General features: G+C 51.3%; 1 long non-coding RNA gene across 1 annotated transcript; it reads right to left on the bottom strand.

The window, feature by feature from the left end:
- Positions 1-386: 386 nt before the first annotated feature.
- Positions 387-10169, bottom strand: LOC127467435 (uncharacterized). Its single transcript, XR_007903124.1, has 4 exons — positions 9264-10169; positions 4265-4407; positions 3575-3707; positions 387-866 (listed from the first exon to the last, which is right to left on the bottom strand). It is a non-coding gene; the product is annotated as an uncharacterized LOC127467435 (long non-coding RNA).
- Positions 10170-14731: the final 4562 nt, after the last annotated feature.

The following is a 14731-nucleotide window of genomic DNA, read 5'->3' on the forward strand; positions in this document are numbered from 1 at the left end:
CCTGGAAGTCTTGCTTTCATTTCCTTCCTCCTTCCACCGAATTCCCCATGTCCTTTCTTTTATCCCTACTTCTCCATCCTCTCTGTGTACATCTAATCTGTCCAGCTTGCAGACAGATGAGACACCACTTTGGGATCATGAGGCCCGGGGCTGAGGCACTTTCCAGCCCCTGATAAGTGGTATCCGCTCCCACTGCCCCTGGCCAGCAGATTTTTATAGCAGATGTTGTTTCTTCCACAGTGAAAACGAAAAAAAAAAAAAAAACCAACAAAAAACCAACCTATTATTTTAAGACTTTGGGGTCTTAAACAGTTTTAGATGCTTTTAGTCTTCACTTGAAAAAGCAAGAGCCCTGCAGGCAGTCGGTAGGAAGTGCTGGAGAGCGGGTAATGCTGGCATGATTCATACTGGTGTCAGCTCGTTTAAATGAAATTCCACGGGGATTTACCCAGCAAAGGCTCTGAACAAGTTTTAGACAGCATCTCCCACCCCCACAGCTCTCACTTCACAGCATCTTAAATTAATACAGAGCACAAAGGCCAGGGCTGTACCAAGACAAAAGGTTGGCTGAGACTGGGGAGCTTTCTGGCTCCCCAGTGGAGAGAAGGGTCCCTGATTCCTGCAAACAGGACAAGGAATCCAAAGAGAAAGGAAAGCAGTTTTTCTGCTGATTTAACACATCACTGTTGACGGGGGTCCCCGTGTCTTGAACTGGAGTTGGGGTCCCAGCCCTGGGGGTTCTGTGACTTACCAGAGCTGACCCCCAATGATGTCCCTTGTCCTGGGCAGGGCACAGTCAGCAGGGATTCCCCCATGCCAGGAGGCTCCAGGTGCCCCACTGGGTTGCTCCTGGAGCTCGTGCAAACCTGCAGGGTCACAGAATCCCAGAATAATAGGATAGTGCATTCCCAGGCTGGCCAGAGCCTCGGAGCAGGGTCAAATCTCCCTTTCCAGACCCCCAGGACCTCTCCTGCTGCTGTTTCCCCACGGCACAGGCTGTTCTGCTGGGCTGATGGCTCATTCCCACCACTTCAGTACATTTTCCTCCTGATTTACCCTACGTGGATAGGGAGATAATCCTACTCCCTAATACCACCACAGAGCCAAGCCAGATCCTTGTCTCAAAGTTCCTCCAACCCACAGAGACCATCCAGAGCTCAGCTTCCCTGATATTTTTCCTCTCTGCATAAAGAAGGTGAAAGGATTTCCAAGAGGAACAACTTGCCCTTCTTCTTCTTCTTACAATGCCTCTCCCCAGGAGCATGCAAGGGAATTACCAGCACAGGCGATTTCGGTTGTCAAACTCATTAAAATCTTAACAATTTGACTAATTTGTACCAGCTGGGCACCAGACCCTTGGTTTCCTCCCCAGTTTTGATTATCCACCACTGACCTAAGGGCTGGTTCCTAGAGCAAGGAGCCCAGGCTGAGCCCTCCAGCCCCTGTAGTCGTTGTCTCTGTGTTTCCCTTTGTAAAAAAGAATTCTCAGAACCCTTTTTTGCACCGGTGGAAAAATCCTCCACAAACAGAGCAGGACCCAGGTCTCGTCTTCTGCTGCATTTTAATGCCATCCCAAAGGAAGCAGAGCAAGGAAGGAAAACTCCCTGAACTCCCTGGTGGTTTTCTGGCTTTGTCTGTGCCACGTTTCGCTGCGGCTTCCCGGGGACGAGGCCTCTGAGAGGCAGAGGTGAGCCCAGAAGGAGGGAAAGCTGGAGAGAGAGAGGAACCCTGGAAATTTGGGAGCAGTGAGGAGGGAGAGGTGCCAGAGGTGAGCGAAATCTGCCCCAAAACTAGCAGGAGCACAGCCTTTGCCCTCCCTGCGCAGGAGTCACGACGGCCACGCCGGGACGGGCGCCAGGGTTGTTGCTGGGCAAGGCTTGTGCAAGCTCCAAGCAGAGTCTCAGAGAAAGGGAAATGAGGGGGAGAGATGGAGGTTTCTTTTTAACAGGGATGTTGGAAACATGTGGGAGTTACGAGGGAAGAGTTGGAGCACCTACTCCGAGGGTGAACACCTCTGGACTGGGCAGACTGGGAATTGCAGGATCACAGAGTTGGATCACTGAGTCCAGCTCCTGGCCTTGCACAGGACCATCCCAAGGGTCACACTGTGGGCCCCAGAGTACTGTCCAAATGCTTCTTGAACTCTGGCAGGCTTGGTGCTGTGGCCACGGACCAAACTCAGCTGTCCCCCAGTAGCTCCTGAGCTGTTGTGACAAATCCAGGGAACAGCCAAAACAGGCTCCCCACCAGACCTGCCCCCACGTCCCACTGCACACACTGGGTGCAGGATCACAAGGCCACAGTCCTAAATTGCAAATACAGTTCAGTGGAGCAGAGGAGGCTTCCTAAAAGGCCAATCCCCACATCCCTGCTGTGGGAGAGCAAGGGGCACAGGGAAGCACAGGACCTTTGACTCCCTTTTCATTTGGGAGGGAAGTGTTGATGTTTTAAATGCTGTGAAGGGGGGATAGTTGGCAGTGTCTTGGATTTGTGAAGTCACTGAAAAGCAAAAAAAATCCCTTTTTTGATGCCAGTGGTAACAACTCAGTATTGGGTTAGAAGTGACTCAGGCGAGGAGGCCGCGATGGCAGGACACGGAGCTGGGCACAGTTCCCACAGCCAGCACACTCCAGAGGGTGTTTCACAAGGATCAGCTGGACACCATCCTATCCTTGTGCTGCTGGTGAAGTCATTGTGGCTTTGCACCCCCTCCTTTGTCCCCATCCCAGGAGGATGGGGCAGAACAGCTGGAGATCTGCTCATCAGGCAAAAAATCGGCATCTTCCCGCCTGCTGCCTCTCCGGCCTTGGAGGATCTGCTGCCTCTCTGGCCTTGGAGGACAGGTTTGCTCTGCCTGGGCTGAGCTCTTCACCTCCTGCCTCGTGCCAAGTGCACACAGAGCTGAGCAGAGGAGCTGAGTCAGAGCAGTTTCTCCCTGGAGGATTTTGCTCATGGATGAACATGTGTGAGAAGGTTCAGATGTGTGCTGACAAGGGGGGATGGCTTAGGATAAGAAGGAAGCACTTTCTTTTTACCACCTGGTTGTCCCTGGTGTTTTCCATCTATTAGGCACATCACCTCTGAAAAAGGGGTGCTTCTCCCAGGAAATCATTACTGGAGCCCTCATGGACAGCTCTGCACCCACACAGCCCTGCACATCAAACTGCCCCATGCACAGCCTCAGTTACTCTGGAACCACCCCGTGCTTATGGAAGGAGACCCAAATCCAACAGTTTTGGGGACTCTGTCCACTGATCCTACAGCTGGGCCCTCAGGATGGCAGCTGAGCATGGTGGACATTCACTGACATCAATAAAGTGTCTCCACTGTTGACTCTGTCGTTGCAGTCCTGGATCCAACAGCCCCAGGGACCTGTAGTTTTGACAGAACACCCCGATTTTCTCTCTCTCTGGCAAACTGATCTCAGGCACACTCAGATAAACCTCAAGACATTGCACCGAAAGAAACCAGCTCAGAGGGCACGTGTGGCCTTATCTCCTCCACACATTCCGTGGAATAAATCTGTTCCAAAGGTACTTTACATAAACATGCTGAAGGACAGACCCGGGCTCACCTCAAGGGAGTTTCTCTTATCAGTGAGTCTACAGGAGGCTTTTAAGTGACTCATGTCTCAGGAAAAGGCTCTGAGAGTGGAAACCCCAGGATGCTCTTCCACCAAACCATCCCTCCTCCTGTGCTCAGTTTTCCTGTTCATAAAAGCAAAGTGATTAATACAAAGTGATTTTACAAGGCTCGGGGAACGATCTGTTATTTACTGAGATGGGGAAGTTTAACTTGGAGAACACTGTGAGCACAAAGCTGCAAAGCTTTAAGACCATTTTTATCAAACTGAAAATAAATTGCAGTGATAAGGAAGTTTTCTTTAGGAAAACCCACCAAATTGAAGTTATTCCCAGGTTATTAGCTGGAGTAGAGATGTTGTTTTAGCATGGAGACGTGGGTGAACAAAAACCAAAACTCAACCACGGATCCGTATATCAGTAAGAACAAAGATATTTGCTGAGGAACCCAGTGTGGAATTTTAGAAAGAACCTTTGGAGGAAAACCATCCCAAAAATGTACTTCTAATTTTTTTTTTTCCTTCCTAAGGTTCTGATTTTTTTACCAACAACAATAAGGTTCAAAAAGAACCGGATTAACTCGAAAGCCCCTTCACTTTCACTCCATTTCTTTTGCCCCTCCGCAGGGAAATCCTCAATGCACAGCTCCCAAATGTTAATGAACAACAGCCCTTTCTTGGTACCTTTTAGGGCCTGATTCACCGGGATCATCCATAAATATTCCTTTAAAAACCTTCCCGAGGAGCTCCCGGGGGCCGTGCGAGCAGCCGATGGCCGGAAATGTTGGTTATTCCTCCCTCTCCTCCTTGGAACACTGGTAGCCAGCCTGGAAAAGACCAGATGCGTTAAATGGTGGGAGATTTACAGCCCCCCCCCCCCCCCCCCTCACCTGGGAGCCATAAACCGACAATTTGTTCCCTTTCAAAGGCAGCCCCTGCCCGGGGCGGGACCTTTCAGCACAGTTTAGAAAGCTGGGCTTAAAAAGCCCGGGGTCTTTGAGGAGAACATGGACACAAAGTTCATTTTTCAAGCACTGCAACGCCTCAAAGCTGAAGATCAGGGAAGGAAGGCACGGTGGGGCGCTTGCAGAAGCCCCTCACGGCCCAAATCCTGCCCTGGGCTTGCTCCTGTCTCTTCCTGGCATGGAGATATCCCATACAGGGAATATTTAATGTGACAGGGCTGGGAGGGGTTGGGAGCCCCCCTGACACACAAGGTCTGCTCCCAGATGGGAACTTCAGGTGGCCACTGATGGACCTGTTCCTGACCTCCAGTGGGCACTGGGAGGATAAAATTCCACCTGTGGCCAAGAGCTGGTGACACAACACTGCAGTGCCAGTGCAGCCTGTCAGAACCTGGCCTTGGCAGAGGGGTTTGTGCAAACACCTGAGGACCAAAATCACCGTCTGCCTCTTGTTCTTGACCTCCCTCATCACTTCCATATCCCAAGGTCAGGTAGCTGGGATGCAACACCTCTTCTACATCACCAGCCACGGGGCAAAAGGAGATTTTGGCATTTGGCTCAGGTGGTTTAGAATCATGGAATCATGGAACAGTTTGGGTTGGAAGGGACCTTAAAGTTCCAGCCCCTGCCATGGGCAGGGACACCCTCCACTAGCCCAGGTTGCTCCAAGCCCTGTCCAACCTGGCCTTGGACACTTGCAGGGATGGGGCAGCCACAGCTTCTCTGGGTAACCTGTGCCAGGGCCTCCCACCCTCCCAGGGAAGAATTTTTCCCATATGTCCAACCTAAATTTTCCCTCTTTCAGTGGGAACCCATTTCCCCTTGTCCTGTCACCACAGTTCCTGCTGAAGGGTCCCTCTGGCTTCCATGTGGGCCCCTTCAGATCCTGGAAGGTGCTGTGAGGTCTCCACACAACCTTCTCTTCTCCAGGCTGAACAGCCCCATCTCTCTCAGCTTGTCCCCATACGGGAGTTTCTTCACCTCCACAGAGCCCACGAGAGCTTCATTTCAGCCTCAGATTCCAAGTGACCTCACACTGAAGGCCTGGATCACCCCACCCCCAGCACAGCCCCGTGACCTCCACAGTGTCTCCTTGGCTCCAGTGGCTGAGCTGGATCCTGCTCTGGCATCCCAGCAACATTCCCACGTCACGGCTGAACGAGAGCAGAGTCCTGCATTTATTGCTTAAGTAGTTGGAAGTGATTGTAATGCAGCCAGATTTATTTCTTATATCCAGTGGTGGACTTATTAAACTTCCAGAGGAGCTCTTTAAGCTGTCAGTGGGGCTTTAATTGCTGACTAGAACTACCTGCTTCTAAAAGGCTGCCGTGGAACAGCCCTCCTTCCACCCACCGTCCTCTTCTGCTCAGCAGAAGATCCCCCAAAGCACAAAGGGTTAAAGCTTTGGGCTGCCCAGCCCAGCCCAGTATCCCCCCTCCTCCCCCAGTTTGGAAAAAGCAGAATGGAAAGGATTAGAGGGGAGAGATTTATGGGCCAGCCCATCACAGAGCCTCAGTCGCACTTTGGTGGTGGGGGAACAGCCCCCTCCAACAGAGGGGCTGGAAAGCACTGCCCACCAGTAAACTGCCTATTGGGGGGAGCCAAATCCCTCCTCGGATTATTCCGGGCTCTGTGAGCCCTGGGAAAGAGAGGCTGCCCCTTTTTATTGCTGCATTATTGATAAAGAGCTGGGGAAATCCTCACGGCTGCTCCGGAAATCTTCCCAGGGCAGGAGGAGCCTGCACAGAGGTTTGGGCTGGAGGGGCCAGGGGGCTTGACCTAAATCCCCCATCCTGTCTCTGGAGCAGGGAGAGGAGGTCCATGCCCTGAAGTCCCTCGGGATGTCCCAGGGAGCTGCAGCAGGAGCTGTGCAGGGAGAGGTGCCCAGTCACAGCTGGGATGGGTGGGATGGCTCCCCCAACCCAGGGGTCTTTGAATCTCTCCCAAGGGCTGGAGAACAACACAGGGTGCAGGGATGGATCCTGGAGATGCAACGTTGCCTTGCCAAAGTCCCAAAAGAAGCCAATACTGTAACTCTTCTAATATTGCAACTCTTCTTTCACACCTTCAGACACAGTAACCCCTCAGCTTCCTGTAACTCACCCAACAAGGAAGGACCAAATGACCTTTTAGGACTTTTTTTTTTCTCCCTTCCATAGTTTCTTTTTTAGCAGAGGAGGGTGGAATGAATGGAAAAACAGAAGTACTACATTTAAAGTGAGAAATGACAACTGAAGTCTGCTGGCATTACCCAGCCAGCAAGCAGCTGGTGTTGAATACGGGCTCAAACCAAGCTGTGATCCATCGAATCTGGATTTATAGAGGGTGAGAGGAGGGAACAGCTCCCACTTTTGCACAGTTACGTTGCTCACAACACAACACAACACAACACTGTTCCAGGCTGGACATCCAGGGTTTGTGTCCCGTGCAATGAAACACATTTGCTCTCCCACACATCCCTCCTGTTCTGGAACAGCCATGGAACCCTGTTTGCTCCGAGGTGAGTGGCAGAAGGAGGGCATCACCCACCTCCTTCCTCTGTCCAGAGCTCAGCTTCCCAACATCAGCACCTGTTTGGAACGAGCATCCCAAAAAAAAGCCTGGAGTGCTCAGCCCTGGAGGAGTTGGCTGTGCTTTAGAAAAAGCAAAGCTAAACAAACCCTCCTGACTACCAACAAAATCCAACCCAAGACAACAACAACAACAAAAAAAAGGGTCCTTCCTAATTTCAGCTTCTGGTCATAAAATTTTACTTTCATGTAACAGCATGAAATCTGCACAACCCGAGCAGGGCTTTTTAATAAAAGGCAGAATTGGTGTAATATCTGAGCCAAGCTGTTTTTATAAGCCAGAAGAAGAGAGACAGAAACACAGAAGGAAAATAATTTTCTTGAATTCCTTCCAGAAAGGAATTTTATTTCAATTTCCTTTAACCAGGCTGAAATTCTCCTTCCTATTTTAAGGGTTTTCCCCCTTAATAGCCATCCCTGTGCATTGATGCACTAATCCAAACCACTCATTTCTTTTTGCATCTGAGCCCCAGTGCATTTCAAATGTTTGAATTTTGAGAAACAGAGCAATTTTCGGTGTGAATTTGGCTCCACTTTACCCCAAACCCCCTGGAAAGGCCCTACCCTTGGAAGGTGCACTCCTGCCCCCAGGATAACGCTCCTCTTCCAACACCCGCCAGGACGGAGGGAAAACACTTCCCTGCGTCCCAATCTGTGTGGTTTGAGGAGAGAATAATCTCTACTAAAGGGCCAGAAACAGCTCTGAGCTCGGTGAAAAATGACTTCCAAATGCCCCCTGCCCTGGGGATTTCATAAGGGAAGATGGATCTTTCCATCCTTTTCCTTTCTTCTTCATTTTTCAACTCCTGACCTCGGCTGTGAACAGAAACCTCCCGGGCGAGAGCCCTCGGCAGAGGAAATGCTTCCTCCAGGCCATTTGTCTTCGCTGGTCTGAGCAGCTGAAGAGACTCACGTGGCCAAGAGATGCTGCTCCCACCCCTGCCCATCCTGCCCCCTGCTCTGGGGTGCCAGAGCTGCTCTGGATAACTCACGGACACCCCAGTTTGAAGCTCTCAGGTCAGAGCGTGGCACCAGCCACAAATTCCAGCCACGGATTTCAAATCCCTTCAAACCCCGTGATTCCCAACTCCGGGTTCAAGGGCAGCATATTGCCACAAGATGTCCTTGCTTCCAGCATAGAACCTTAGAATCCCAGAATGGTTTGGGTTGGAAAGGACCTTAAAAATCATCTCGTTCCAACCCCCCTGCCATGAGAAGGGTCACCTGCCACTAGAGCAGGTTACTGAGCATCCCCTCATGGTCACTGGAAACCACCACAGCCATGGACCCAACAGGGAAAGGATGGTGGGGTTTGAAGCATCCCAATTTTCAGGAGATAAAACAGGCTGGAGGATTGGGAACCAGTGCCTAAAGGTTTCAGGATGAAGAAAGTTTTGCTTACCACACTATTTATAAATTGTGTGGAAGTAGCTAAAATGGGAGGATCTGTATCGTTCTGACCTATGGGAGGATCTTTGTGGCATCTCAGAGAGCCCCAAACACATTTTTCTGGATGTTGTCCCCCTGCAGGCACAGAGCAAGGCTGGAGTGGGAATGAAGGGGAGGATTGAAAAGAGGGATGCCCAGGTGTGTCCCCCCCAGCCTTTCCCCTCTCTTGGGGAACCTCTTGGGACCTCTTCTTGGTCTGAACACGGGGCCCTTGTTCCTGTTTTCAGAGTGTCTCAAACACGACCACAGACAGGGACCTCTCCCTGGTGTCTGCCAGAGCCATTCCATGCAGGTAGCCCAGGCATTTCACATGGCAAATGGGAAGTGACTGATCTTCAGGAGAGCCTTTTATCAGCAGCTGGTGACCCGTGGAGGGACATTCAGGCTGCACTTGTTCCATGGCTGTGCCCTGGAGCTGATGGGATACGCAGCTGATGGGATAATTGGTGGTGCAGGGGGGAGCCCAGATGTGAGCACAGCCCTGCCATCAAGATGGATCACACCTGGGGACAGGGCTCAGGCACCTTTGGCTCTTGGGAACACACAGAGTGTGACTTCCAGGCTGGATGTGCAGAGGAAGAGGCTGGAGGCAGCAGTTCCCATCCTCACCCCAAATTACCTTCCTGGGAAGAGGGGGGGTGAGGCTGAACCACATCCTTCAATCTGGCACTGGGGCCAACAGCTCCTGTCCCTCCTCACATGCAAGAGAAGCTGAAATGTCCTTGCAAGGTTTTCTTCTTCCACAGCCAGAAAAACAGGCTTCAGATGCAGATTTAGGGAAGGAGAGAAGCAGAACCTAAAGATCCCGCTGGATTTCAGCGCCACGGCTTCTATCTTGGACTTTGCCATCCGTTTAAGGGGGAGATTTAAGTCCCAAGTTCCCAAGTTGGGCCTGTCTCCTTAGAAAAATAAAATTCAAGGCAAGAATTTTTATAGGACAATTTGTTGCTCACCATGAAGGCCTGAGAAAGCCAAACAGCCCAGGCTGCAGCTCTGCTGGGGAGAAGGATCCGGCGGTGTCCCACCGGCCCTCTCCCTCTTCCAGCAACGTTTGCCTTCGGTTTCCAGCAGCCCATGATCCAGGGAAAACACACCACCGGCCGCTGTTATTCTTTATGGAGGCAGCAAGAGGGCTGGAGAGAGGAGGCTGCATCCAAAGCACAATATGAGCTGCAAAAGCCATCCAAGCTCCGTGGCGCTGGATGAAACAAAGCCCACACAAAGGGAGTCCAAGGCTGAAATATGGATTTCTCGGGGTAGGAACAGAACTGTCTGTGTTTGCCTTGGAGACAGGGGGAGGAGGCCAGAGGGTTTCATCTCAGCAGGTCTTGCTTTCCAGCACGCAGACATGGAGCAATTGAAAGGCCTCCTGCCAGGAGGTGTCGGCAGCCGGAGCCGCTCTCTCTCCGAGCGGCTGGAAGGGTCCCCTCCAACCCCCTGCCCACGGACAGGTGGGTGCTCACACACCTCCTGCCCTTCCACACACGTTTGCAGGAAGAAAAGGCCATCAGGGCAGCAAATCAGCCATCCCATGAGCTTTATCCAGTCTTTGCCCCGCTGTCCTCACCCTGCAGAGCCTGAGCTCACCCGGCCGCTCTCCGGCGGGGCGGGAATGTCGCTCATTCCAGTGTGCACAGTGCACAGTGGGATCAACCCACCACCCTTGGCAGCTGCCTTCCTCCCCCCAGCCCGTGTGACCCTCTCCCCTGGGCAGAAATCCGGTGTCTGACAGTCATGGAGGGCACAAACAGCCGAGGAATTGAGCCAAGTGCAGGAGGAGGTGGGAGATGTTTCCCAGCTGATCTACTCCTCCTGAGGGAGGACAGACCTGCTCCAGCATCTCCTCTCTGGTGCTTTGGAGCAGCCTGTTGCCCCCCTTTGTTGCTGTTCATCTCCCTTGAGAAGCCAGGTGGTCTAAGGAGCACCCCCTCCTCCCTGGGCACGTTGCCTCCAGTACCACCCAGTGGTTCCCTCATGCTCCAAGGCTGGAAATGTGGTTTTAATAATGTGTCCATAAATCATTCTGTACAGAGCAGCTGGGAATAGGCCCAAAATTCCCAGGTATAGGAAAGCCTACACAGTGCTGATGCCTTCAGCTCACCTCACGAAGGAGGGGCTACCAAAGGGCATTGCCACCACTGGGCACAACCCACCTTCCAGGGAAGCAAGGATGGGATTCAGGGCCCTAAACTGAGATATCTGGTGCTGTGTGAGATGCTCCAGAGTCCCCATGGGGCTGCCAGGAGCTACAGGATGGCTGAGCCTGCTGGAAGAGCAGCTGGAGCCCTGCTCTGATGGCATCTGCACCTTGGACACACCTTCCCTCTGTGAGGAAGACCAGGGGACAACCCTTGCTGCTCCTCAGGAGCAGGGGGAGCCACAGCGGCGATGCTGCTGGGCAGAGGTGACATGTGTGACCTGCAGTGGCCAGCAGCAATCACCTAAAGCTGCCTAAAAAGAAATGTCATGTCAAAACAACCACATCAACGTGCATTTTTACAGCCCTCCCCAGATTTTTGTCATGGATTCCCCCACTGGAGTCACGCTGGGCCCTGACAGACACAGGATACGGCTCATGACAGATTGGTTGTTCAAAAGGTATCCTGTTCTCCAGCTCCAGTAATTTGGGAAGCTCATTCACAGCCGTGAAGGCTGTTAGCCAGCAATTCTCTGAGTCTGCAGGGTCTGCAGCCAGTTGGGGTTCCCTGTCCCCGAACATCCATCACTGTCACACCTCCCTCCTGCTCCGACTCCCAAATAACAAGTGATGGCACACTGGAGCAAAGCAAGTCCCCCCAGCTGTACATCAGGACAGATGCCCAGCAAAGAAACTGGTTGGGATCACTTTTTTTCCCTGTTTTCACAATGGATTTTAAATTTTGAGCATGGGTTGGGTTCAGGGCAAGAGCTCCATGAAGAACAACACCCCATCCCTGCTGCCCAGGCTTTCCCACTCACCCTGTTCTTCCCACCATCTCCACGTGCTCCCCAGTGACAAGATTTTCTAGCAAGAAAAGCAGAAAAAACATTAAAAATCACAGAGAAGAATCACCTGTGGCACAGTTTGGGAGCACAAAGCCCTTTTGCTGCCCATATCATGGAATCATGGAACCACACGTGTTGGAAGGGACCTTAAAGCCCATCCAGTCCCACCCCCTGCCACGGGCAGGGACACCTTCCACTGGCCCAGGTTGTTCCAAGCCCCGTCCAACCTGGCCTTGGACACTTGCAGGGATGGGGTAGCCACAGCTTCTCTGGGCAACCTGTGCCAGGGCCTCCCCACCCTCACAGGGGACAATTCCTTCCTAAAATCCAGTCTAAACCTGCCCTCTGCCTGTGTGAGGCCATTCCTCCTTGTCCTGTCACTCCGTGCCCTTGTAACCAGTCTCTCTCCATCTTTTTTGCAGGCTCCCTTCATCTGGACATTTGAAGGGGGGAAAAAAAAAATATTCCCTGATGGAAGGCTTTGCCTCTTCCCAGGGTGTTCCTTTGTCTCTGGAGGAGCAGTGACGGGAAAAGCAGCTGCTGCTCGGCCGCGGGGTCTTCGCGGAGGGACCTCGCCCCGACAACGAGAGGAGTTTTCACCTGGATGCTGGAAACAATGCCATCCACAGAAGGCCACATTGTTACCTTGCCATTTGGAAGCAATTACCTGCATGTTACGTAAAACTTTTATTAAACGACTGGAGAAATCCAGTAATGTGTTAATCACCGGGTGAGTGACATCTGCTCGGTGCCAGGCGTCCTGGAGCGGCGGGAGGAGGGTTCAGCAGTTCAGAGTGATTACCAAAACATATTGCTCCTTTTCTCGTCCTCCTACGTGTTAATTTTTCAGATTTATTATCTCAGGCTCCCGCCTCTCGTATTTTCCCTGCGTGTCAACATCTGTTACATCTCTGCCTTTCACAGCTCTTCAGGCTTTGCCCCCCCCGAGCCTTCGGCGCTCGGAGGAGAGACCCGGCCAGCGCTCACCCAGGGCTTGGGCAATTTTCTAAACTAATCCAAAGCACAATTACCAGGGAAATTCGGCTCGTGGAGGCGTTCCTGGCATCAAAAAGGGAGCGGTGGATGGGCTCAGACCTAAGGAAACCAGGCAGGTTTAGAGCCAGACTTGTCTCTGTCAGGACAAGACTCGGTAAGTCTGGGATGCTGTGAGGCTGCAGCTCTTTCAGAAACATGTGGTGGGTGGAAATGTGTCATGGAGAGATATTTGGTTCATTCCCACTCCTTCAGTTTGCTCATGCAAGCCTGGAGTAATTCCAATCAAACGACAAGCCATAAAATCCTCTGGGGATGCTCATCTTCAAAATCACAGAATCCTGGAATGGTTTGGGTTGGAAGGGACACTTTCCACAGGCCCAGGTTGCTCCAAGCCCCATCCAGGCTGGCCTTGGACACTTCCAGGGATGGGGCAGCCACAGCTTCTCTGGGTAACCTGTGCCAGGGCCTCCCCACCACCACAGCGAAGGGTTTCTTCCATATATCAAACCTAAATTCCCCCTCTTCCAGTTAAAAGCAATTCCCCCTTGTCCTGTCACTCCAGACCCTTGTCTCAAGTCCCTCTCCAGCTCTCCTGGAGCCCCTTTAGGCACTGGAAGTTGCTCTAAGGTCTCCCTGGAGCCTTCTGGAGCAATGCAGACAAGGAGAGATGGGATGTTCTGCCCAGGCCGTTGCAGTCGAGGGGTTCTGCTTGTGTGTCTGATGCAGAAACATCCCTGGGGATCCCAGACCAGGCTGGGACCTTGGGCAAAGCTGGGTGATTGGGCACTTCCCAAAATAAACTCACCAACTCTTTGGGGTAGGATTCATCCCACTGGCTCCTCCTCCACCAGGGGCAAGCTGGGGTTCCCTTGGCTTCTGAGGAGAATGTGCTGAGCCTGGGGCTGGAGGGAGGGAACATCCTCGGAGTGCTGGGATCCCTCTCTCTGGCTCTGCAGGTGGATCTTCCCACACTCTCCCCACGATGGAGACTCCTGGAGAGGTGCTTTCCTTTGTGGGGGAAAGCCACAGCCCTGAGCTCATTGCCCCACATCCCAGGGATCAGCCTGAATCTCAGGGATCAGCCCGAATCCCAGGGATCAGCACTGGTGCTGCCAGATGGGCATGGACAGGCAGCTGCCCACCAGCCATCAAACCCTGTCCTAAAGCCATTGGGAGAATCCCTCTGGCTTAAATCATGCACTGGCCTGAGTATAGTAAATGCCCTGTATATATTAAATACCCTGTGTATATTAAATACCCTGCATTTACTACATCCCCTGTATCTATTGAATACCCTGTGTATATTAAATACCCTGTGTATATTAAACACCCTGTATTAATTACATCCCCTGTATATACTGAATACTCTGTGTATATTAAATACCCTGTATATATTGAATACCCTGTGTATATTGCATACCCTATATAATTAAATACCCTGTATATATTACATCTCCTGTGTATATTAAATACACTATATATATTACAACCCCTGTATATATTAAACACCCTGTATATTTAAATACCCAGTATATATTAAATGACCTGTATATATTGAATACCCAGTATATATTAAATACCCTGTATATATTAAATGACCTGTATATATTAAATACCCTGTATATATTAAATACCCTGTATATATTAAATGACCTGTATATATTTAATACCCGGTATATATTACATCCCCTGTATATACTGAATACCCTGCATACATCCAGTATCCTGCTTGTTGTATTCTGTCAGTAAATCCTCCTTTTTCTTCGTCTCAGAGCACAACTTCCCAATATTTTCCATGAACAGAAGAAAAAGGTCAAGTATAGAGTGGTCAGTACCTGGCATGGGAGTTTGCAGAACCAGTTTCAGGAGTAAAAAAAGGAATTTTTGCTGAATCCTGGAACGGTTTGGGTTGGGAGGGACCTAAGCTCTTCTCATTCCACCCCTCTGCCATGGGCAGGGACACTGGACCAGGTTGCTCATGGGGAGCTTCTTCCAAGCCTGAACACAAGGAGAGAAGACAGGTAATGCCAACATGAAAATTTGACCAGTGGAGAGGAATTTTTGGGAGACCCTACTTCAGCCTTTCTTTTTAAATCCAGCACTTAAAGATGCTGCTCTGTCTTAAACATGATTTTAAAGCACTAAGCTCTGGCAGTTCTACCCCACAAATGCGTGACCTTGGATGA

This window comes from Manacus candei, unplaced genomic scaffold, assembly GCF_025592945.1.
Source record: "Manacus candei isolate 608988 ecotype Guabito, Panama unplaced genomic scaffold, ASM2559294v1 h1tg000002l, whole genome shotgun sequence".
NCBI lineage: Eukaryota > Metazoa > Chordata > Aves > Passeriformes > Pipridae > Manacus > Manacus candei.